Source organism: Sciurus vulgaris (genome assembly GCF_902686455.1).
Source record: "Sciurus vulgaris genome assembly, chromosome: 6".
In the NCBI taxonomy this organism is placed as follows: Eukaryota; Metazoa; Chordata; class Mammalia; order Rodentia; family Sciuridae; genus Sciurus; species Sciurus vulgaris.
The window spans coordinates 46,041,967-46,065,343 of record NC_136466.1 but is presented as its reverse complement, the minus strand read 5'-3'; the positions used below and the strand labels follow the sequence as shown (position 1 = coordinate 46,065,343).

The 23,377-nt window shown below is 41.7% G+C and overlaps 1 long non-coding RNA gene across 1 annotated transcript in view; it reads right to left on the bottom strand.

Moving 5' to 3' along the window:
• LOC306663560 overlaps positions 1-12,801 on the bottom strand; it is a 185,512-nt gene extending 172,711 nt beyond the window's left edge. Inside the window, exon 1 of the long non-coding RNA XR_013764465.1 lies at positions 12,604-12,801. This is a non-coding gene — a long non-coding RNA (uncharacterized lncRNA). The remainder of the gene's footprint in view (positions 1-12,603) is intronic.
• Positions 12,802-23,377: the final 10,576 nt, after the last annotated feature.

Genomic DNA, 23,377 nt, shown 5'->3' with positions numbered 1-23,377 from the left:
TACTGGGTTTGATTCTCAGCACCACATATAAATAAGCAAATAAAATAAAGGTCCATTAATAACAACAAAATTAAAAAATAATAATAAACTAGCCTTTAAAAAAAACTGAAGAAATGCCAGGCAGCCCCCAGGCCTCACTCTGGGCACCACAGCAGACCAGGCCCTAGTGGAGGTCAAAACCCTGTTTTGTCTGACCCTTTCAGCTCTCAGAACTGGGCAGAAGATGAAAGGGTACTCGACAGTTGGGTAGATTTGTATTCTAGTCTGAGTATCAGACACTTAGACATTTTATCTTTTTCCTGTTTGATTTATGATGGACATGCCCTAGACCAGGAAAAATGCATAGTGTTTTCATAAATATCAAGAAGTTTCTATGACAGTAACTTTTCTTCACAATGTGTGCAAGAAGGATGGCAGGACAAAGAAAACAATCCACACAGTGTGAAAACACCTCAACTAACCAGGATTCAATAGACCAAAACTTCTCAATGAATCAGATACTTTGTTTTTAGAAACGAAAGAGCAAATGACAAAAAAACAAACAAACAAAAAACAAATTTTAATGTCAAACTAGGTTATGTCTTATAAAATGCCCCCAGAGATCTCTGGAATGATAGTCATGAGGTATTATAGCATCTTGAAAGATGTGAAAAGATTGATTCAGCTCATTAAACTCTGCTCACTCAGACATGGATGAGGCAGAAATTTGGAGAGATTTGAAGCAGGAGAGGTTTCTGTTTTATTTTCATGAAAGCAGGGAACTGATTATTTAAATGCCTGTTCACGAGATACTAAATATCACACTTTAGGACAAATAAACACTGAACATCACTTTGTCTTCCAAGAGGAGGATTCTTGAAGAGGGGTTTGCTCAAATGACCCTGAGCCAGGCGAGGACCTTGGGCACTTGAAGGCATGAAAAAGCCACTGGACATAGGCAACACTTGGGATTTGGACAAGGATGTCCAGAGACATGGACAGAAGTCCCAGTCCTGTCTTTCAAAAAATGAGCTTGGGAAAGCCCCTTGTCTCAGCTACCTGACTGTGAAACAAATAAAGATTACGTTGTGTTAAATGATCTGTCTCCAAAGAGAGCTCATTTCCAAAATTCTGTTCCGCCATTTGGGGAGAAGACTCAGAAGCTGCTTATTGGAATGTTTAGCCCTGCACTCCAAGTGAGTCGTCCAAGTAGTACCTTTAACTGAATCCCATGCTGGGCTTCGCCCCAGGAAGGAAACCACATCTGCATATTCCTCCATGTCTAGTTCTAGTTTACAAAGATCTTTTCTGGCTACAGAAAGATCTTGATGTTTCCGCCCAGTCACCTAAATTTTGCATTTAAAAATACATTCTATCCCCAGTGGGAACCCACTGACCAGACCTGAAATGATATAGCCTAAAGACTCCTTGTTATACCCCAGACCCGAATCCCAGGCCCAACTCAGGAGCGCTTCCAAATTCATTGGAGGTGAGGAAGAGGGAGGCTCCACTCGGGGAAATGATGAGGCACTTCCTTCCTCCTGGGGCTGAGTGAGCTCCCTCTTTACCACTCCCACGGCCTCAGAGGACAAGGTTCAGAGGGCTGAGAAATAATCAGGTTTCCTTTTAGACCACAGACAGCAGGTCTGATTCCAAACTCAATCCAATACGGCAGATGTACATAATATGATGTAATCAAAGTGGAGAGAGTATTCCTCATGATTACACTCTTAGGTTCTGGGGTCACATAACTTGGAGAAGTGATTCAATCTGCAAAAACTTTAATCTCCTCATCTGTAAAATAGGTTTAGAAAAAGTCCCTACTCCATGAGGTGAATATAGAAATGTAATGAAACAATTCATGCTTAGTGTCAGGCATGCAGAGAAAAGTGTTGAGTAATATGTGACTCTTGCTGTGTATCATCCCAAGGATCCTAAAACTCTTTCCTTATCAGTCCCCCAAAAGTCTGCCCTGAGGTCACAGTATCCCTGGAACTCATTTGATCTGACCTACATGGCATGAATTTTGGAACATTCTGGTTCGGGGGGGCATGAAGCAGTTCACTGGTTATGAGCCAATAGCTCTAATTTTTGCAACTATGATTTCACTTCACTCCAAAGCCCCAAAGCACCACTTCTACCATTTGTAGAAGTGAGAAATGAGTCATTTTTGCCACCCTCCTGAAAGCCTTGATAATTTCAATCACACCTAGATTCATTAGTGTTCTATCTGAAACATAAAATAACTTTTAGTTGTGGTTTGAGCATTCAAATTCTCCCAAGCTTAATAATAAAAGAAGAGGTCGCATGATGCCACATAAGGCAGAATAGCCAAAGTCTCACCTGTAAGTCATAGGTACCTGTGGATGGAACAGTGGGACTGAAGGCACAGCTCGTACTGGCTTTGGGGTTTGACTGCTATGGAGCTGGGAGCACATGGTTAAGCTCCTCTGAGCCCACTCTCCCTCCTTTATTTTTATTTATTTATTTATTTATTTATTTTAGAGTTGATATTTCAACTAACACCTTTATTTTTTTATTTATTTATCGTAATTAAAAATCATAAATTTACATAGGGCAATATTGTTTGATTCATTCTGTTATTTTTTTCCCTTCCTCCCCACCCCTCCCACCCCTCTTTTCCCTCTATACAGTCCTTCCTTCCTCCATTCTTACCACCCTCCTTATCCCTAACCCTACACCTAATCCTAACCCTAACGCTAACCCCTCCTACCCCCCCCATATGTCCTCATCCGCTTATCAGCGAGATCATTCGTCCTTTAGTTTTTTGAGATTGGCTTATCTCACTTAGCATGATATCCTCCAATTTCATCCATTTGCCTGCAAATGCCATAATTTTATCATTCTTCATGGTGGAGTAATATTCCATTGTATATATAAGCCACAGTTTCTTTATCCATTCATCAACTGAAGGGCATCTAGGTTGGTTCCACAATCTGGCTATAGTGAATTGAGCAGCTATGAACATTGATGTGGCTGTATCTCTGTAGTATGCTGATTTTAAGTCCTTTGCGTATAGGCCAAGGAGTGGGATAGCTGGGTCAAATGGTGATTCCATTCCAAGCTTTCTGAGGAATCTCCATACTGCTTTCCAGAGCGGCTGCACTAATTTGCAACCCCACCAGCAATGTATGAGTGTACCTTTTTCCCCACATCCTCGCCAACACCTATTGTTGCTTGTGTTCTTGATAATCGCCATTCTAATTGGGGTAAGATGAAATCTTAGGATAGTTTTGATTTGCATTTCTCTTATTACTAGAGATGTTGAACATTTTTTCATATATCTGTTGATTGCTTGTACATCTTCTTCGGTGAAGTGTCTGTTCATTTCCTTAGCCCATTTGTTGATTCAATTATTTGTATTCTTGGTGTAGAGTTTTTGAGTCAACTCAAAATGGATCAAGGACCTTGGAATCAGACCAGAGACCCTGCATCTTATAGAAGAAAAAGTAGGTCCAAACCTTCACCTTGTTGGCTTAGGATCAGACTTCCTTAACAGGACTCCCATAGCACAAGAAATAAAAACTAGAATCTACCACTGGGATAGAGTCAAACTAAAAAGCTTTCTCTCAGCAAAGGAAACTATCAGTAATGTGAAAAGAGAGCCTACAGAGTGGGAGAATATCTTTGCCACTCATACTTCAGATAGAGCACTAATTTCCAGAATCTCCCTCCTTTAGGAGGAGGAGATGGTAAAACACTAGTACAAACCCCTTCCTCAGGTCATGATGGCGCCAGGGCTCTGTACGAAGTGTTTGTTGCTGATGTGCTGTGTCCATGAGCCCCAGTGGCTGGAAGGCAACACTTGTAACCGTCTAGAATCACCCATCAATGGCGATCACAAGCAGGCAGCTCAGCCCCTCCCTGGACCAGCTCCGACTTCCACTGTGGTGCCTTTCCCAGTCACCCACATGGAGTCAGGCTGGGATGAACTGGAGTCAACAGAGCAGGAACCACTTTCACTTGATTCTCACTGATCATCTCTTGTCCCTAGTGAGTGTCCACATTCAGCTGGAAACTGGTGGATATGATGACTCAGTGGTGATTCTAGTTCCAAAAACATACAGAGAATAGTCTCCTTCTCTGCTTCCTTTGACAACTTTCAGTTCCTCCCATGGGATCTCTCTTCCCTTTTGATGTCTTTCAAGTCTTGATCATGGCATTTCCCATTTTCACTTAGTGTTTACTTAATATCTTCTTACTATTAATAGCATGAATTCTGGTCTTACACCACCTGGGTTTAAATGCTGCTCTACCACTTCCTACCTGTGAGAATTGTTAGTTTCACTCTGCCTCAGTTTCCAAATCTGTTAAATGGGGGTAATATCTTTTCTTTCTTTACGTGGTCATTGAATGCACTCAGGCAGAATGCAGCCCATAGGAAGTGGCCTATGCACATTGACTATTTCATTATTGTCTCCTTTCCCCTCAGTGACCTCTCACAATTAGCAGGGTTCTCCAGATGTTTCATCTCAGGAAGAAGGGTATTGAGAGTGCCCTGTCAGCTGTCCTCTCAGGACAGTGAATTAATCCATCATCTTGCAGCACAAGCTGGACTCTCTCTGCCTGTTTATTGTTATCCCTGAGCAGCTCTGTCCTTCCTGTTCTGGTGACAGTTCCTCTCTGGAACTGTTTACTTGCATTTCTGTATATCCACCCTTCTCCATGTACACAGACAGGAACATATATTTTACAAATAGATAAAAACTTAATTTTAAAAAATCCCAAATATTCAAATATGTCAATCTCACCACACCAAGATAATTCCACACACCATAAGCCAAGAAAAAGGGACAGCTCTGCTATGTCTCTACCACTCTAAATATGTGGAAACCTCTCTGGGTATCCTCTCAGTAGTTATCTTGTTAAAGGTGACAATAACAGAGGAGTTGAATTTAAATAGTTCTCTAAGGTGAGTCTGTCTTATTTGGCTCTTGGGTAGAACTCTTGGAGTCAATATTCAGAAGTGCCATGCAACACCCTCTGCCTACCCAGACCCCGGTCCTTGTGCCCATGAGGCCTCCAGGGAACCAAGGCCATTCTGGCATAAGGGGCTGGTGACACATGGTGGAGAAAAGTACATGACCTTGACCATGTGCACACCCTTGGAAGCCACTGAGCCTTCCAGGCACTTCCATAAAGTTACCCACCAGCTTCAGATGAAAACAAAAGCCATAAGTTGGCACTTTTTCTCCCTCCACCAGAGCTTTTCATGCAGAAAAAGATTTCAAGTCTATGAGTTGAAAAAAAGTTGTTTTTTTTAAAGTACCCACATTAAAGGAAGATTCTTTAATTTGAGATCTATAGCTAGAAGATCAAAAAATAGGAATAATTAAAGCCTGAGATGTAACTGTTAAGAAAGGCTTTTTTTTAAATCCCCTTTGCCAAGTCGTTAAACAGGTAAACCACACATTTTTTTTTTTTTAAAGCACAAGGAGCTGAAAATCCCAAAGGGAATTTTTTTTTCACCATGTTTAAGACATAATGAATTCAGTCTTCAGAGACCATGAAGCAGGGTTTGTTAAGCTGGCTCTCTGAACTGTCAGTTGAATAATTATCTAGCAAAGCCCGTGTGTAGGTGACTCCCTGTGATTCAGCTTCTTTCCTGTTTTGAAACAGAAGGTTATTAACCTCTGGAACAAAATTTGGCAGAGTCAGGAACATCAGTTTTATGCAAACAATGTTTCCTTTTGTGGCATTCCATTTTATCCTATGATATTTGACTTTTAAAAGTCTAAAAACACACTGAATTCTATTCAAATATGCTTTCCAATTGCCCCAGAGAGTGGCATGTAGAAATTACTTAAAAAACAAAACAAATCTCCCCTTTCCAGGATGGCTAGAGCCAAATGAACTTTATGTCAAAACCCATGAGCAGTCTGACAATTTATATTCTGAAGAGAAGGTGAAGGAAACACATTAAGGGTCATATGCAAAATAAGAATTCTGGAAAAAAAATCTCATTACTGCCAAACCTATTGGTTTTTTAATATTATTATAATTTTAAATTGTGGCTTTAAAAATCTCTGTCTGAGTACTTGCTCTAAAGTCTCCACTTGAAAGGTAATGACTGTGGTTTCCCTTTCACCTAAAAGAAACCTGCACAGCTGAATAATGGGCTCATCTTTTTGCCGCATGAACCTGCTCATCATGTTTTGAAACTAACTCATTCAGCCTCCTTCCCCACAGGATGCAATGCACCTTCAAGCAGAGACAATGCATGTCATTATCCTAACTTGACTGAAGGAAAAGCTGAGCAATGAACTTGAGATCAGATACAAGAATTGAAAGTAGAGCAGAGACAGTGCCTGGCTGGCTGATGTCCCCCAAGACTTGCCCAGATGCCAAATAGCTGTTGACTATACCTGACCAGGCAGGAAATGTGGAATTTGCAGAACAGAATTCAAAATCGCATTCGTTGATTGTAAAGGAGGAAAGTTAGCAGACCACCTATTTGGGATTTCTACAGCTTCCCCCAAGCTAAATCAAAGGGATATTGGGTTGCACTTTGCTCTAAAGACAGAAAATTATCTACTACTGCTGCTGCTGATGCCTGAGTCATCTGCCATCAAAATGTGCCTATAGAAGGCAGGTGATTTCCTGCTCCATAGTCAAGGGGTGGGGAAGAAGGGAGAAGGGAACTAGCAGGAACAGTATCCTGGACTCTGCCCCAGCTAAAAACATCTAAGCTACAGTCCAAACTATCTGTGCAGGAAAAGGTGGCAAGCAGAAATGGTCAAGTCCCCACAGCAGTTATGACTGTTCCTGAATTCCAGGGCCTTATTTCTAGACCTGTCAGCCTGGACTGTATTTTAGGGATTGGAACCTAATAGGCACACCATTGACATTCACTAGACAAACCAACAAATGAAGATCCAAAAAAAGAAAATAGTGCAGTCATATACTTGGAGTTTCCTGTCAGAGTCAGGAACTAGGTTGTAAGAATGCCTTTGTCTACCTTGACTTCTTCTGAGTCACCCCAGCTCTGCAAAGGCACATGGCTCTGTAGCTTCCTTCTACCTCAAGATGCTATCAACTTCATAGGAAACTTCTCTCCCCTAACACCTGCACTTCAGACTTTGGAGTCCGTCCAAAGTCTCTTTTTTCTCAATGTTCCAAGCTCTCTAACATCAAAGTCTCTTCATTTCTGTCCCAAAACTTTAAAGCTCTCATGAAAACATTCCCAAGGTCTGCTTTCCTGATGTCTTGGAGTTCCCAGCTCAGACATAAAGATTAGGCCCTGATACATCTGCAAGGCCAGTTTCAAATGTGTGCCACACATGTATAAGGCCATGAGAGCCCAAAAGTGCCATCCTCAATGCCAACCTGCTTTTACAATGAGGAAAATGGTACATGCACTCAGTCCATAGCCAGAGAACAGGGGTTACTTTAACCCCATGTCCCTGTGATCACTGGTGTCACCAAGTCATATTGCAAACAACTCAGTCTTTCCCTGCTGCCTTAAGACCAGCCAAGAGCTCTCTTCATCCCTCCAGTTCACTATATTTCTTTCTGGACACTAGAACAATTATAGGACATGTTTGAACTGACCACTGAATACATGATTGGAAATCATTTTCAAGGATAGCTTCAGGTCTGCAAAACCTATCAAATCAAATCTAAACAAACAAAAAACATAATAGCTTGCTATCAATCAGGGCAAGGTGCTAATAATCTAATTTTGACAGGTGAATGGAATTATTTTAAATTTGGGGAAACCTACATAGCTTTGACTTTGATAGAAAGTCATTGGTCAAATACTGCAATGTGGACACATCTCAGCCTGACAGGTCCCATCAATAATTCCCTCTATAGAGAAGCCTAAGTAATTTTTCATGAGGTTTCCTTAAATTTTCAGGAGAGTGTTTTCAATGTTTTTACCATGAAGGTCTTAGACTTTTTTTTTTTTTTTACTAAGTTTATTTCTAGATAACTTAATTTTTTTTTAAATGTCATCTCTTTTCCCTCATGACATTTTCACAATTGCTTATTAATGTGGAATAATATCTGTCCAACTTGTTGAATTCTCTTATTAGTTCAAATCATTTTTCAGTTGATTTGCATGGATTTTCTAAATAAACAATTACATTGTCTGCAAGTAAAAACAATTTTGTCTCTTCTTTCTCAATATTTGTATTTTTTTTTTGTTTTATTCCATTAGTTAGAATGTTGAGTTATAATAGTGCTGTCCTTGCTTCTGATTTTGAGCTAGTAATTCACTGGTGAGCATAATGTTTGTGTAAGGTTTCTTTCCTTCATTGAAATGAAGCTGTTTTCATTTCAATTTCTATTTTGTTAAAATTTTTCTTTATCATAAGGGGTCTTTGTTAAATGTTTTTTTCTAAATCCATCAAGATGATGTTATGATTTCTCCTTCTAATTGTTGATCAAATGAATTATATTTGATAGATTTCCTAACATTGAAATATATAGTTGGGTATGGTGATGCATGTCTATAATCCCAGTAACCTGGGAGTCTGAGGCAGGAGGATCACAAGTTCAAGGCCAGCCTGAGCAACTTATTGAAACTCTGAGCAACTTAGCGAAACCCTGGAAAATTTAAAAAGTAAATAAGTAAGTAAAAAGGACTGGGGATATAGCTCAGTGGTAAAATGCCCCTGAGTTCAATCCCTAGTACCATAAAAAAAGAAAGACAGAAGGAAAGAAATACGCTGGCATTCTGACCATAAGCTCTACTTAGTTAAGATGTATTATTCTTTTAATATACTGTAGGTTTAATTTGCTAATGTTTTATTTAGAATTTTATTATCTTACTCATAAATATGATTGATCTATAGTTTTGTTTAGTGTTGTCATAGGTTATGTAATCTTCATAGATGTATTGAGAAACTTCCAATTTTATTCTATGCTCTAAATTAAGTGCTACGACTCCAAAATTATCTGTTCCTTGGTGATCTAAGCTTTATGACTAACTTGTTTTTATGACTAACTTTTAAATGTTTCAGTTAATTATCTTTTTAGTCAATGAAAGAATTTATATTTACCTAGAAAACAACCCACTTTTAAATAATCTACGTTTTTCAAATTTAATTTAAATGAACTTAAACATGGTGTTTTTATGGTTTAAGTTCCCTAGCAGGATATGACTCCTTTCTTGTTTCTAATAAGATTGCATGGATTTCTACCTTTTTTATAAATGGAACCTCAATGAATTTTTTCATTTTGCTTTTACTCCATTAATCCCTATATTTCTGTATGTTTATTCTCTTCTACTTTTTCTTGGGGTTGGGGGTTACCTTATTATATGTCACCTAGTTCTTAATTCATAAGTTTTGTTCATTTAAAAACCTCTCTCATTGTCTAATTGGAATACTTCCCGCTATAAATGTCCTGTGAGAAACATTTTCCCACAAGCTTTAGTGCTTCCCTATTCATTTATTTCCAAGTTGTTTGTAACTTCAGTGTGATTTCCTCTTGTGTCCAGATGTGAGTTAGAAATCCATATTAGGATTTCTTGCTCACTATATCTAGAGAACTAAGGGATTCCTATAAATTTAGTATGAAAAGACAGTCATCCCATTATAAAATGGATCTAACTTTGATAAAAGAAGATACGTGAATGTCCAATAAACTTGGCAAAAGATGTTGAACATCACTAGTAGTCAGAAAAATACAAGTTACATTCACAGTGAGATACATGTCTCTCACTATAGGCACATAGATAAAAATGAAGAGAGAGAGTGTGTGTAAGACACGATCTAAGACCTCATGGAGGTTACCTCTTTGCCAAATCATCACACACATTTAACCCATTTACACATATTGTGATTACTAATATGATTACTACATAATTGGATGTATTTTCTACAGTCTGGTTTTACATTTTCCATTTGTCCTACTTTTTCAAAACACTTGTTAATTTTCCTTTACCAATTTAATTGATTTTTATATTCTTTTAATATTTTCCTCCAGTAAATTGAATATTATGCATCCTATTTCTTTTTGTTCTTGGTGATGATCCTCTAATTTTAACATACATTTAAATGTAATTTTCTTAAATATATGGTATTAGTTGATACCTCTGTGTTCTCCCTGAGAAGTAACCTATTGATCTGATACAAGTCCAAGTCCAAATTAGCATACATTTTTTAAACTTTTTTCATATCCTCTCTTATCCCAAAGCCACTATGTTGAGATTCAGATTGAGATTTTAGGTCTATTGATTATTTTTTTACTTCATGCTATCAATAATTATTTAGATTTGACTATTAATCCCTGGGTTTATTTATTAGCTACCGTCTTGTTACTTGTTGATCACATTTTAGGTTCATTTTTCCTCTTGCTAGAAGTGCTTGAGTACATCTGCTCAGAAAGGGTCTGCAGTCTTTGCATGTTGTGGTTCTCTTTTGCCCTTCAACTTTAATGCTAGCTTGGCTCAGCATAAAATAGTAGTTTTCTTGCAGCTGTTTTTGTCCCTGCAGTTGAAAACAAATGAATTCCCCTAAATTGCTGTCTTTTTTTGGTCTACTGCTGCTTTTCCTTAGATTTTAGTTTAACAAAGATTTGTTGAGTTCCTGGTATGTGCCAGGAACATCATAGGCATCCTGGATACAGGGATGACCAAGACCACAGCCCATGCTCAGCATGCCCCCTTCTTCCTGAACTTTCCCCAGTAACCAGTCAGTAGGCCACCTCCTCAAGAGAAGCCAATACCCTGACTGAGCAACAGCAAACGGTGTGGTCTAGTATAAAACAAAACACAAAACAAAACAAAAAATTGATCTATGCTGATTCAGTTCTCATTCTGATGCATTTGAATGGGAAAATGCCCAAAGAATAAAGCTGTAAAAATAAAGCTGCCTGCTCTTTGGCCATCTGCCCACCGAGAGCAGAGCTCAGGGTGTCTGGTCTCTTCTGATAACTGCTCTGACCCTGTTCTGACTGACAAACTGCATCTTTTTCACTATCACTTTCTGAGCTATGACATTTGGGAGAGGAAAGACTAGCTTCTTGGCAAAGCAATTCCCTGAAGAAAGAAAATGGAACTGGGGGTAGAGGGAGCATATATTAAACTACCTGTGGAACTTTTTCAAATGCACATTCTGGGTCTTTACTCTCAGAAAATAAGATTTGACTTCTTACAGAAGCTCAAATACATATTTTGGAAAAGGCTTTCGGAAAACTGTCATATTTTATGCATGACCACCCTGCCACCTCAGAGTGGACAACCACTAGCCTTGTCTAACCCTTTATTAATAGGTGGAGAAACCATGACCCAAGAAAGGTGGTTGTTTCATCTAAGGCTAGAGAGCTAGTTGATAGTAGAGCCAGGATGAGACTCAAGGACATTTTTATTCCAAACAAAGTTCCTTCTGACATTACCTAAAATGCTTGCCCTTTGAACTCTCATTCTTCTGGCAATCACCACCACACCACCATCACCATCTTCATCGCTCTATTCTTCACTTTACATCAAATTATCTTTCAAATTTTCAATAAATTAACTCCATATTTCACTCCCTGTTCATATTAGCAAACTTCATATACTATATATCTAAGACTTAGGATGGGAAATCAGTAAATTCCCCTGTATCTTTTTTTCTTTTTAAATTTTATTTATTTATTCATTCATTCATTTATTTATTTATTTGGTAAGATCTCACTGAATCTTGCTTTAGGGAAATGTGGCTGTTCCCCGCAAGTACCCCTTCATCAGCGCCTCACAAGTGGAGGCCTTTTTCCTTATATGGGAGGGCCTGGAAGTAGGGAAACAGCCTACTATTCTGTCAATTCAATCCTCTTCCCTCCTCCTTCAAAACATCCAGGTCCTTTGAAATTCATGCCACACTTTATCACCTGCCACCTGTACTTACTGCTATCATTTACCAGCCTACTCCTTTTCATTCATTAATAACTTCAGCACCTGGCACTCCACCTATTCCCATCACCATTCCTGGTGACTTTAACTACCTTGTAGAATAGTGACTCACTGTGTACCTTGTCCTCTGAGTTCCATGACCTCCTCACCTCCTACAATCTTTAATCTCTGCTCCACCTTCACCACACTCTCGTGCTTATGTCCTCTGCCCAGTCATGGTTAGTTTATGTACCACTCCTGAAATCCATATTTCAATAATCCACACTCACTGATTTTCATCCTTTGCAACTATCATTTTATACATTTATGAAGATACAAAAATATAAACCATACATATAAAGACACAAAAATGTGTATGTGTTTCCCTTTATATTCTCTCTTGATCTTTGTTCTATTTAATTCCATAGTTCACCACTGTAGTTACTGTTTTGTGAATTCCCCTATTTTCTTGCCTTTTTCTTTTCCTCAAATTCATCTGGCAAAAGCTCATTCAAGATTAAATCCATACCTACATACTTTGTGACCACACCTGAGATGATAAAAAGTGTGGCAGAAAATACAAAGGTGCTGGTGGGTTTACCTTAAATACATTATTGCATACCCAAATCCCAGTACACCTGGCAGTTTTATGATACATCTTTAATGTGCCCATTTTTCCATTCCATGAAAATATTTTGCCACATTTCCCCCTCCCTCCTTATACCTTATACGTGGCCATTTTAGCCAGGGTTGCCTTAAAAGCCATGCCTGAGACACAGGCTTACCTGATAGTAGTTTCTATGGGAAGTGATTCCAGGGATGGAGAGAGGATCTGAGCAGTAGAATGGAAAGAGGGGAAAAGGCAAAGATGTGTGCCTCAGTTGGCTGCTCCAATGGAGGACCAGTAATCAATCCCCTGGAGTCTTCTGCAAATTCTTACGAGACGCACCTTGGATTTTTCTGCAAGACAATGATATGGACACACATTTTCCCCTAGCCTCCTGTCTTCCATGGGTCAAGGGTGACTCCTCAGTACTAACCACCCACATCTCCACGCTGTCCATGGGCAAGTGCCCAATGGATTCTGTGGACATTTTACACAGTAGCTTCTGAGAAGTCCTAGGGCGGACACTCTCAAATTGCTGCTGAGCAAAGCTGTTTTGAAGCCTGTCTAGAACTAGTCACTGCAACAGTCAGTAGAGGAGGAGTGACACTGAAAGGAGTTAAAATGGGGCAAAGTGCCATCCTTGGTACCTCTCATATCGGTCATGACCCCTCTAATCCCGATATGAGTCTTTTCCAAGGCTTCCTCCCCCACCAGGACTCAATGCAAGAGGTGAATAACAAGATCTGAGTCCTGTGTCCCAGCTGATCTTAAGGCCATAATTGACAGTCACCATCTGTTTCTACTCATTCTCCATTCCCCTCACCCTGTCAGCATTTAGCTGGACTGAGTTGCTTGCTTTGTATAGTAACAAAGACCCTTAGTCCCAGGAGATCTGATCTCTTACACGTCCTTCTCAGGTCCTGGTTGCTGACTTGCTGTTCAACGCAGCTAATGAGCAACAAGGTACTGACAGTCACTCCTGTAGATTCCCTGGGTCAGACCTAGACCTCCCTGCCCTCGCTGACCAGCTAACAGCAACCCCTGCCCGATGGGGCCTAGTACAACAGGAGGAGTATCTGGGCATTGGCTCTGGATGGGAGGTAAGAGAGATGGCTCAAAAGCTTTACGTTGGAGTGGGAGGAGGGACCAAAGGCCATTTTTATTAACTGCACCAAAAGGGCTTATGCTTTCTTGAGGACCTACTATATTGCCATTGTAGTTTAGTTGATCCCTCATTTTCCATGTGAGAGTGATATTGCTATCCTTGTTTTCCTAAGGGGATACTGAACTTCAGAGCAGGAAAGTAACCTGCTGAGCTGGAGCTCACACCCAAGAGAGACCCAAAGCTCTTCCTTTCAGCCCTCAGCCAACTGCCTCCACCCAAGGTGGTGGAGTCCCTAGGTGACATGTGAGAATGCTCCTTTCCTGCCCCGGAGTTCAACATGAGAAGGCTTGTGTGTAAAATGTATAAGGAATTGTGCCCTAAGACACTCCAGGGGAACTAGTGAAATGCTCCGTGAGGCCTTGCTCCCTCCATTCTTCCTCTGGTTCTCTGCTTCTTTTCTTGCCGTTTTTATGGAGTGGAGTGTCTTGGGCAGACAAATCAGGTGTGTTTCCTTCAAATCCATCCAGTAAGTGCACTCTGCTCTTGCTTCAAGTTGCCCTCTCTTCCAGGATCTTCCCTGTCTACCATCAGGAGCAAAACACTCAAGTCTCCCTTCCAAGGAGCTGGATCAAGTCCACAAGGTGGCAGCGCACTGGGGCCTGCGCTCTGGGCAAGAGCCAGGGACGGGGCGGCCACCTTCTCTCTGTCAGAGCAGCAACACCACAGTAATGACAGCGTGTGGGCAGGGGGTGGGGAGGGTGCGGTCAGGACCCAAATTAGAGATGCAGGCTCTCATCAAGGAGAGGCAGGGATGGCCGCCAAGTGCCAGGAGCATGCTGGGCCCACTTAAAAGCACTGGGCGCTGGATAAGACCAATCAGATGGAAGAGCCCTAAATCTGGAGATGTTTAAAGAAGACAGCAACAGCTGCCAAGGGCAAGCTGTCGGGGCAAGCAGCCACAGCCAGGGCTGACAGCATCCCAAGCCCAAAAGTTGGTCACAGACAACCTGGATTTTAAGAGTGAAGTTGCTGCCTAAGGAAGAGGGGCATCTGGAAGCAGGGCTGGGCACCGACCCCATTTCCTGTGTGCCCTTGCTCATCCCCTCAACCTCACCCCACTGCCTTGCTTCTGTGAGCACCTCTGACCCTGACTCAGGCTCCTTCCCTTGCTATCCATTCAGCTATGCATCTGTTTGCTGACTCCCAGTGTCATTGTCCTTCCACACGGCAGCCAGAAGAACACTCTGACCTGCTTTGGCAGACCTGAGGTAGAAGGAGCAAGGGCTACCAGTCAGGGTGTGCCTCTTCTGGCCATGCACACACCAGGTGCAGGCTCTGGGCTTGGCTTCCTGCCATGAGGCTTGCCATTTCTGCCACATACTGGCGGTGAGACCATGGATAAGTCACTGAAGTTTTCTGTGCCTCTGTCTCCTCTCCAATCAATCAGGGCTACTGATGGCCGCTCTGGTTCTATACTGCCTTCCTGCTAAGCTATGCATTATACATTAAACATGTATGGAGGCATGAGAGAGGTGCAGAAGTGAGCAGTGTTTTGAAGCACTTCATTCCCTGCTCAGAATATGTGAGCTGGCACATTTTATAGATGTGAACAGGTTTTCCTAGAGAAGGTACATTAGCAAAAGCTGATATCTGAAGCCCAAATGTTGTGACTCTAAGGCACAAGCTCTTTTTGATCTCTCAAAGTCAGAGGCACAGAAAGACAGACAGGCAGGTAGGCTGGCAGAGAGTGCCTCTGCCCTGGCTGGGCTGGCCCTGCACCCCTGCCAGAAATGGATTCCAAGTGGTGCTGCTTCACTTTTACTTCTTTTCACTATACTGGAACCAAATCAGGGTCTGGAGCCAAAATTCCTGCTGCAGAATGAGAGAACCAACTTCAAATAGGTGGGTACAAGAAGGGACATAGGCGATATTTCTGTGCACTTTCTTTCTCCCTTTCCACAGGTGGGGCCTCATGGTATCCTGGCCACCTGCAAGTAGCCATGGACCTTAAGGGGGAAATAGGGCACTGTGGAGCTCAAGTTTCAGAATCACATCAAAGTCCCACCCTTGGCCTTTTTTGAGGCTCTGTTTCTGGATAGAAACCAAGCGTGGAGTTTTGGTGCCGTGCAAAGGCTCCAACCAACTGCGTTCTCTAACCTCTCCCGGGTCTTACTTTTCTCCTTCGTTTATTTCTGGTTGCCCTGTGCCAAGCATTCAATTAACCACCCTGCTCCTGCCCCCTCCGAGCAAATAGGTACCAGATGCACCATGTAGAACAGGGACAAGGGCAAGAATAACTCTACCCGAATCAGCAGAGAAAACACAATTAGGTAAAGCAAACAGAGCTGAAGAGGTAGTAGGCCAGCCAAGTGTCCAGGAGCCCACCTGCAACACATTTCCAGGAGCCCCTCCAAAATCATCTCCTTATAATGGAGGCCATATGGAAGTTCCCACCCAGTAAAAGAAGTCTCTGAGCATAGCAAATCAAGACAGCCACCATGCCAGGGGCAAGGGAAGTAGAAGAGGTAAATTTGTTTGTATTCTACCCTGGAGTCTCCAGGAAGGATGTAGGGCCTGTGGCTGCTGTAAAAACACAAGAGTTCGGTGCCAAGAAGCAACCAGAAATTTGGCTCAGCTCCTTCCTTATCTTGCAATCTAGACCTCCAGCCGGAGTTGGGAATTGCAATCACTGGAACAGGGAGGGAGGGGTAAAAGCAAGGTTTGCAATAACTTTTTCTTTGAGAGGCCTGCTCAGATCACTGGGCTGAAAAAAGTAGCTGCAATCCTAGGGAGTCTTCCCGATGGTATACCTGGAGCATCAGGTTGGCCTGGAGGAGCTTCTATCTGGAGCCTGGGTGGTTTGGTCCTGCCACTCCCTGGGAACAGCAGCAGGGATGCAGTACTCATTCACCCTCCACCAACATCAACAGACAGGAAAGTGAGATTTGCAGAGCAGCTTCTTACCTCACAGAGCAGTACAGGAGATAGTGCTGGGATCAGGTAGATATAACCTCAATTCCAAACCCATCACTTCGAAGCCGTTCAATCTTGAGTAAATTGGTGAACCTTTCTGGATTGTTTCCTTGTGTATTGGACTTAATATACACATACACATACATTGCTAGGAAGATTAAAGGAGACATGTGCATGATGACACTGAACACATACACACAGGAAGCATTCAAAAACTGGCAGCAGTTCTGTGCCCAGCTCATTTGAAGGACCTAAACACTTATAGAAATAGGGAGGTGGAAGAAAGCAGAGTCAATAAGAATAAATCTGTTGTTGAAAGGTGTGAGAAGATAGGAAAGCTACAGTTGAAAAAAAAAACAGGAAAGTGTCAATAGAACCACATCATCCGCCCTCTTATTAAAAGAGGAACAGAGCTTTGCTAGCTTATTAGCAGGGAAAATGTACTATTTTAAAAACCAAACCAGCCCAAAGTAGACATGGACTGCTCTGCCTCTATGTGGTGGGAATGATCATTCAACTGCACTTCTTTTCCTGCTCCAAAGCCTTGCACAATACCTGTCCTTGGCTCCCCACACACAGCGTACATCACCCATAACGCATGACCCATAATGACTACCTTTCCACTTTCCTACTCGCCTCTTTCTTTTGCTATAGAAATGATTCCAGATGTAAAGTAGTGGGTGGATTCCAACTAGAAAGGACGGTATCCCAGGGTCCTGTTGGAGGCTGAATTCCATGACTCAGTTTAGTAGCTGGTCATCACAGTTCAGAGGTCACCACCTCCATCCATAGATATGACACCTCTACACCCCACGAGTGCAGCTCAGCAACTTCAACGTGACCTTCCCCAGAGCTGAACAAAGCTGTGGACCTCAGGGAAACCTGGAGGGAGAGCCATGTGGCTAAAATCTAGGCAAAGTGACCAAATGCTGTCACTCCATGGAGATTGTATTTGGGGATTTACTTTAACAGCTTAACAATAAACCTCAATCACTAAAATTTCACTTTATAGTCTTTAAATTTATAATTCAACTCTGAGCTGCCAATCCAAGTGTCTGGTGAAATATTCAGTCCAGTTACCATCAGATCCCTTTCATCTCAGGCTGTGCCAAAATCCCAGGAGGCATATTTTACAAGATGGGGGAGGGAGCTGCTAACTTCCTGGACAACAGGGATAGCTTCTCACCCATGTGGCTGAACCCATCCTGATCCCGTGAAATCTGATGGCTCTTGGCCGAGTGACAGATTCACATGGACTAGGATATGGGTGAGGAGGGAGGGCCCTGGGCTCAGCCTGTTTAGGTGCTGTGTAGACCTCTCCCCAGAATTTCATCTCTTCCTTGGGATGTGGTTTCCAAATGGCACCAAGGTTTCACTTCCTCTCTCCCCATAGTTCCAACATCTTTCAAAGACAAAATTTTCTCCTTCTCACTCATTATCCATTAAACTTTATAGTGGTTGAATGGTATCCCTCCAAAAGTTAGGTCCACCTGGAACCTCAAAATGTAACTTTACTTGGAATAAGGAGGGTTTTTTGCTTTTCTTTCTTTTTTGTTTTTTGTATATGTAGCTTAGGTAAGGATCTCAAAATGAGTTTGTCTTGGATTAGGGCAGGCCCTAAATCAAATGACAAGGTCCTTAAGAGATGTAAAACACAGAGAGACACACAGCACATGAAGTAAGAGCTGAGGACATCAGGACAGTCTACAGGAGCAGGAGAGAATTTTGGGTGAATCTCCCTCAGAGGCTCTGAAAGGAACCAACCATGCTGACACTTTCATTTTGGATTTCTCCATTTCAGACTTCTGAAAGGATAACTTTCTGTTGTTTAAGGTACCAAGTCTACAGTAATTTGTTACAGCAGCTCTAGGAAACTTATATAGGACACTTTTGTATTCCTTTTAAAATCACCTTAGACTTTTGCAAAGAACAGATTTTATCTCCAATAGCTTTTGCTCTCTGTTTTGCAAAACCTCTGAGGCACAGAAATAGTAAGGCCCTACGTCCCCACTAATAAGAGGGTGAAAGAGGTAAATACAGGGGAGCACATGCAAATTAAACTCTCAAAAATCATCCTATCTCAAAACACTTATGGAACCTTTACTTGGAACAAAGAATTAAGATGAGGGGTTTGTGATAGGACACAAGGCTCAAACCAAGGAGCATCTGGCTGAGTCTGGAGCTCTACAAAGAAACATTGGAGTGTGGGGGTTGCAGGTTGATCTGGTGACACAGTTGGTGGTACACTATTCTTCCAGGACATCCCAGGCAAACCTACCTCGCTCTGATTTGGTCATAATTATCAATGCTAAGAGGAAGTTTGGTCTACCTGGGGCCAGTGGAAGCTGGTGGGAGCTTTTGACCCTTGCAGAGAGAATAGATATGAAGTATAAAAATAAAGGAGAACATAGCTAAGCTCTGTCCATCCTCCCTTTGACTCTGTCCCTCTGTATTTATGCCTGCATTGATACTGCAAATAAAATTCAAAACTCGGTCTCCTCTCCTCTCTCCTTCCTGCCCTCATCTTCCCTTCTGAAATTTCTCAAGCAACAGCTGTCACTTCATGCCTTTAAGAAACACATTTAACATTTTTACTGATCTTCCATAAACCTAAATGGTCCTGGTTCCCAAAAAATAGGGAATAATGAGCTGCCTAAGGACACCAGAGGGCCAATCGAATGACAGAGAGTGGTAGATCTTCCCATGTCCAGGATAGCACCACTACAGCAAGAAGGATTGGGTGGTGGAGAGAGGACACATTTTGGAGTCAGAAGTCCTGATGAATTTGAAACTAGCATCTACTCTGTAGTCTCAGGAATAGGACTTAGCTCTTCGGTCTCAGCTTCCCATAATGCTTAACTCCTAGGGCTTCTGTGGGGATGGAGTGGCATAAAGTCATACAGGGCTCACCACAGGGCCTGACTCAAAAAGCAGATTCCCTTCCCTGGGATTGGGTCCACAGACCCCACTTGTAGAGGCAGACCGGACTTCCTGTGCTGCTCCTTCACTCCTCAAGTCTCATATGCTCAAACTTTTACCTCCCCCTGCCACCACACACCCAGGCCCTACTTCTGCCCACATCTGCCTCTCTCTGCCTCTACTGAATCCACAGCAATGGGTATCCCAAACCATACTCCAGCCCGATTGCTTTTCCCCTCTTTACCCAATCCTGAACCACCCAATAGCAGCTATTCAAGAATTAAAAACAAAATATCTTCTGGGCAACTATAGAAAGGTCAGAGTGATTTTTTTTTTCTTCAAGAAATTAAAGAGGATAGTGTGAACATGTCTGTCTGTTAAGCCTAGAGCACATCACTCTGAGATCAAACTGGGACTTCAGATCTGCCAGGTAGGGGCTAATGCTCCATAGGAAAGAAAGCTGAACACATGAATCTGCAAGTAAATATAAGGGGGCCTTTCTGATGAGCAAATCTGAAGGTCTGCCTTATGTGTTTCTATTTTTTTAATAATTTTTATTTTGATTCATTGTAAACAAATGGGGTGCAACTTGTTTCTCTGGTTGTACATGAAGTAGAGTCATACCATTTGTGTAATCATACATGTACATAGGGTAGTGATGTTTGTCTCCTGTTATTTTTCCTTTCCCCCAACCCTCCCACCCTTCTTTTCCCTCTATACAATCCATCCTTCCTCCATTCTTGCCTCCCTCCCACCCCCCATTATGTATCATCATCTGCTTATCAGAGAGATCATTCATCCTTTGGTTTTGGGGGATTGGCTTATCTCACTTAGCATGATATTCTCCAACTTCATCCATTTGCCTGCAAATGCCATAATTTTATTCTTCTTTATGATTCCATTGTATATATACAGTTTTTTTTTTTTTTTTTTACCCATTCATCTATTGAAGGGCATCTTGGTTGGTTCCACAATCTAGCTATTGTGAATTGAGCAGCTACAAACATTAATGTGGCTGCATCACTGTAGTATGCTGATTTTAAGTCCTTTGCGTATAGGCCAAGGAGTGGGATAGCTGGATTAAATGGTGGTTCCATTCCAAGTTTTCTAAGGAATCTCCACACTGGTTTCCAGAATGGCTGCACTAATTTGCAACCCCACCAGCAATGTATGAGTGTACCTTTTTCCCCACATCCTTGCCAATCCCAATTGTTGCCTGTATGCTCGATAATTGCCATTTCTAATCAGGATGAGATGGACTCTTAGGGTAGTTTTGATTTGCATTTCTCTTATTTGTGTTTCTATTTTTTAATGACCATCCACAGACTGGAAGGATTCTCAGGTCCTAAGACACTTTGTGCTCTCACAACTACATCACTTACCCTGAATTGTGTGGGTCAGGAAATGTCATATTTGTATTTTGGGCTCAAACATCCTTCCAAAGCCTTAAGTGATACCAGTGCTTAAGGTAGAACTTTACCAAACCTCTGGCAAAGACTCCACCTGCTTCAGAACAGTAGCTGATGAGGACAAGCTCTGTGTTTCTGGGGAGCAATCCTGTCTTACCTGAGTCTGTCTCTCCAGAATCCACCCCAATGTCCAGTATCTAGTAGGTGCTCAGCAAACATTTGTGAATCTGGTCTCCTCTGGCCTGTCAAAGATCCTACTGCAAGTCAGACAGTTCTGACAAAAGAAACATCACAGATAGATGTTTGCAACTATTTTATGAATCTTCTACACCAGAATGACAAAGCTGTGTCTGGGAAAGTAAGTGGACATGGAGGACTGACAGAAAGCAAGCAGAAGAGAGGAAATCTTAACTACTAAGAGTGTTCATCGGTTTAGATAAGGAGAAACTTGAAATGCCTACATGGGAGCTTTATAAAAAATAAAATAGTGGGCCTCGGATAGTGGCTTCAGAGTCTTTCCAGGCATTTAAAAACAAAAAAAATGAACCACATCCAGCAGAATTATTTATCAACCTGGTCTATCCCAGTCCTTCCAATCCAAATGCTGGCAAAAAAGGACAGCTACCCCCCACTTCATGCCACCTCAGCCTTATCTAGAATGCTGTGCACTCAGCGCCCAGCATGCCAGCCTATTGGCCTCCCACCCCTGGTGCTTCTGCACCAGAAAAAGCTAAGCTGGAGGCCTGATGTGGCTGCCTCCATCTTGGTGCCAGGAGCACAGCCAGTTTCCCAACTGGTGCTCTATTTTGGTTTCTGACCTGAGCTCTAACTCTTTGCTGAATTCAAGGGAAGAGTCCTACTTCCTTCCTAGAGTTACCTGCCCTCGGACAAAATACAAAGTGCATGTGTTACAAAGAGATCCTCTCTGACAAAGACTGTTTGGGAGGTGGAATGTCTCTGTTCTTGAAAGTTACTAAATGATAGCACCTAATCTGATAGGGGAATCAGAGAGCAGATGATAGGGTAAGAAACTTTTGAGTTGCAAAATCAAGATAGCAATTCCATGTTTCAGCAATAAGCTCTACAAGAAAAGTCCCTCTCAAATCCCCAGGGTGAGCAATATGCCTACAGAGTGCACAGCAGCCACCAAGAGAGCAGCGGGACTTAAATGAGATTTATCCCACTCTTACTCCCAAGTACCGCAACATTTTCAAAACATACCTAACTTTTCTAACTACTGTAGCACAAACTAATGCTAATTTTAATATCTAGTGAGTAAACAGAGATATCTAGCAATTTTAAAAACCAGTGGTTCATAGGTATAAATAAAATGCTTTCTAATTTAAACTACTCTCCTTAACTCATTTATGTCTTTCCCCACATGATCTCAGAATATCTTATATTTTTAAATTCAGGTCTCTTGGTTCTATACAGCGATCCACAGATAACTTGTAGCTTCTCTGTCAAGAGTTCTGTGCAACCTTCAAAGATTCCCTTAGCATATTTCTTCTGCCCCCATGAAAAGCAGGTAGTGGGCTGGGGAGATAGCTCAGTCTGTAGAGTGCTTGCCTTGCAAGCACAAGGCCCTGGGTTCAATCCCCAGCACTGTGTGGAAAAAAAAAGAAAGCAGATGGCATAAACATTGATGTGTCTGTATTACTGTAGTTTGCTAATTTTAAAGTCCTTTGGGTGTAAACTGAGGAGTGGGATAGCTGGGTCAAATGGTGGGTCCATTTCAAGTTTTCTGAGGATTCTCTGTACTGCTTTCCTGAGTGGCTACACCGAATTGCAACTCCACCAGCAATGTAAAAGTGTGTCTTTATCCCCACATCCATGCCAACATCTATTACTGTTTGTGTTCTTGATAATAGCCATTCTAATTGGAGTAAGATGAAATCTTAGAATTGTTTTAATTTGCAATTCTGAAATTACTAGAGATGTTGAACACTTTTTCATGTATTTATTAATCACCTGTATGTCTTCTTCTGTAAAGTGTCTGTCTAGTTCCTTGGCCCATTTATGACCTTCAACAGATGAATGGATAAAGAAACTGTGCTATATATACAGAATGGAATATTATTCAGTCATAAAGAAGAATAATATTATGGCATTTGCAGATAAATGGATGGAATTGGAGAATATCATGCTAAGTGAAATAAGTCAATCCCCAAAAACCAAAGGCCAAATGTTTTCCCTGATAAGTGGATGATGATATATAATGGGGGTCGGGGGTGAGGAGGGAGAGAAGAATGGAGGAACTTTAGATTATGTAGATGGAAATGAGAGGGAGCAGGGTATGAAAAATGGTGGAATGAGACAGACATCATTACCCTATGTACATGTATGATTACACAATGGTATGAATCTACATCATGCACAGAAACAAAATGATGTACCCCATTTGGTACAATGAATCAAAATGCAGTCTGTAAAAAATAGAAAAGAAAGCAGTTGGCAAACAAACAGAATCCCAGAAATGAGCCTCTAGCTAACTCTAATCAGTTGTAGCTAATTGCTTTGATCACTCCGGATCAAATAAGTCACCT